General features: G+C 54.2%; 1 non-coding gene across 1 annotated transcript; it reads right to left on the reverse strand.

Annotated features, from left to right (window-relative positions):
* Positions 1-2204: 2204 nt before the first annotated feature.
* On the reverse strand, positions 2205-2298 carry TRNAI-UAU (transfer RNA isoleucine (anticodon UAU)). The gene is made up of 2 exons: positions 2261-2298; positions 2205-2240 (listed from the first exon to the last, which is right to left on the reverse strand). It is a non-coding gene; the product is annotated as a tRNA-Ile (tRNA).
* Positions 2299-2698: the final 400 nt, after the last annotated feature.

Below are 2698 nucleotides of genomic sequence, written 5' to 3' on the forward strand. Positions count from 1 at the left end.
TGTATACATAAGCCAGTGTTAACTAGCATTAAAGCAATAGCCAACAATTCAGGAACAAAAAGCCCAATAAAAATCAACTTAGCATAATAAAACATATACTTTCTTTTCATAAGCCTGTAAGACACTTAGTTCTCAGGAAAAATTTGCAAATGCAACTAACAGGCCAGGTCACTCCACACTTCACCCCTTCAGAGCTGTTGAGACCACACCAGTGGCACCATGGCTGCCCAGCTCAGCACTGCACAAGGACTTCCCACATGCCCTGGAGAAATCCTGCCCTGGGTACAGCTGCTCTCCCAGAGGCACCCAGGCTCACCTCCTCCTCCCCACAGCAGCTCTGGGGGAAGGAAATGAGGCAGTCACTGACCTCAACTCAGCATGGCATCCTTTCTCCCCAGAATCTGCAGGACCTCCCTGGTGCCAGCCCCCACAGCAGCATTGCCATGCACTGGGGCAGTAGGAGATGCCAGCATGCCCCTGCCCAGGCACCCACCGCCAGCTGCACCACTCTGACAGGGCTTATCTCATCTTACTTCACAGCCCTACTGCTTTAGCAGCGGTTCACTTTCTATTGTAAACACTATTAGACAAATAACATTCTCATTTTACAGGGATGTCTAGTAAATACCCATAAATTGCCCTGATTTAGCATGATTTTCAGTGTGAAATGCCCACCTTGGAACGTTTCCCTCAGGTGTCAGGCCTAGGAGTCCATCAGGACGGGCAGGAATGCAAACAAGTGTGGTCTCACAGAGGAATTTTTGTTTCTTTTTACTTTTTTTCCCCCAGAGTCAAGACAAAAATCATCTTGCAGGGAGAGTAAAAGCCTAGGTAAGAACCAAAGGGATCTTGTAGAGCAGGCCATAGTACCATGTGCTCCCACTGCATGTCCTGGCTACTCTCTGGCAATGCACAGGCACATCGCAAAACATCTCTGGAGGCAACAACCAACATCTGCTTCATGGAGCTTGAACATGGCAGAAATTGCACAATCACCTGCCCAGCACACCAGAGCAAGACCCCAAAAACTAGCAGTTCCTCCTTTGCAAGAGAACACAGGAGCTGCTGCCTGTTCCTGGAGACCCACAGGGGAAAGTGGAAAGGAAGCAGCACTGTCCCCACTCAGTTTCTTAAGACATCTCTGTCCAGTGAATGGAGTCCACCACCTTCTGCTAAGGGTTTTGGGGGGGGGGTTTCTCCAGTTACACAAAAGGAGCATTTTAATTTTCTACCATTTCCAGTACCTCTGCAAACAGTCCTCTCATACTCCCTGTACTCCTGAGCACTGAGACATGAATCTGCTGCATGAAGGAGAAAATGTGAAACTCACTGCAAGCAGAAGATGGATTTTATTCACCCTTTAATACATTACAGATCTCTCTTGTTGATTTAGACTTCCTTATACTGATAGGGTGCACACTTCAGGCACCACTGCTCCAGCACTGAAATCAGTGAAGGTAACTAGAATAGAGAACAAGTGGCAATTAAAACCCTTAGAGTGGCACTTCAGGAAGTTAACCTCTGCGGTACAGATGCTAAAGGGCTGATGTGGGCAATGGAGGCAGCTCCAGGTGCATGATCTTGAAGGTCTCACTTAACTTTTTGATATCAATGGCACTGTGAAAGCAGCCAACTAGATGCTAACACAGAGCTGAGTTCACAAGCGACTGTCTTCCAACTTTCTCTGACAGGAAGTTGCCCTTTTTCCCATGACCGTGCTGCCTTTCTTAAGTGGTGAAATCAGAAATTATTTGAATTACTTTACTTCCTGCTGCGTCCCACGCATCTGTAAAGCATTACTGAGGTAATGAGAAAGACCCATCACGGCCAAAGGAGGAAAACAAGGAGGTGTTGTCACCCTTCAGTTGTAGTGATCGCACCAGTCAGTGTTTGCTCGCAGTCCGTATTAAACAACATGGTACGAAACAACCCTTTATTTCCTGCAAGTTCTTACTCCCAAGCAGCTCTTCCGATGAACACGCTGGTTCCTGTGTCCTGCACACGCCCAGCCCACCCCCGTGACCGCACACACGCTGCCAGCGCCATGCCCCGCGGGACCAGCGCCAGCCCCTTCCCGGGGCGCGGGTGCCCCTCTCCAGGGCGCCTACGCTGCCGCCACGGCTGCATCATTTTTCCCTTCACTTTTTGCTTCCGCAGCGCCGCCGAGTCCCAAAAAAGCCAGTTTTGCCTCCCAAAAAGCTGTGTGCTCCAGGTGAGGCTCGAACTCACAACCTCGGCATTGCTCGGCTTTGTACTGCTGTATAAGTACCGCGCGCTAACCGATTGCGCCACTGGAGCCCTGACACCATCGCCTCCCGAACGCTTTATCAGGGCTCGCCCGGCGCCGGCGGGGGAAGGGCAGCTGACACCCGCCTGTACCCTGCTCTGGGGGGCGGCCTCGGGGCGCCCCGGCTCCCTGCCCGGGCCGCGCTCCTGGCGCTGGGGCCGTGCCGCTGCGGGGAGAGGGCAGGAAGGAGCCGGTGGGCGCTGCGCCACTGCGGGAAGACGCCGCCGCCGCCGAGCATGGGAGGGAGGAAAGCGGCGGCAGCGCCCAGACAAACACCCCCCGCCGCGGCCCCCCCGCCGGCCGGACATGGGGGTGGCCCCAGGCCCGGCGGGGACAGCCCGGCCCCTGCGCCGAGCGGGCGGGGCTGCCTGGCCGGGAGCGCGGCTGCCGCCGGCGGGGGCGGCGTGGCCC

This window comes from Pithys albifrons, chromosome 2 (genome assembly GCF_047495875.1).
Source record: "Pithys albifrons albifrons isolate INPA30051 chromosome 2, PitAlb_v1, whole genome shotgun sequence".
Classification (NCBI taxonomy): domain Eukaryota; kingdom Metazoa; phylum Chordata; class Aves; order Passeriformes; family Thamnophilidae; genus Pithys; species Pithys albifrons.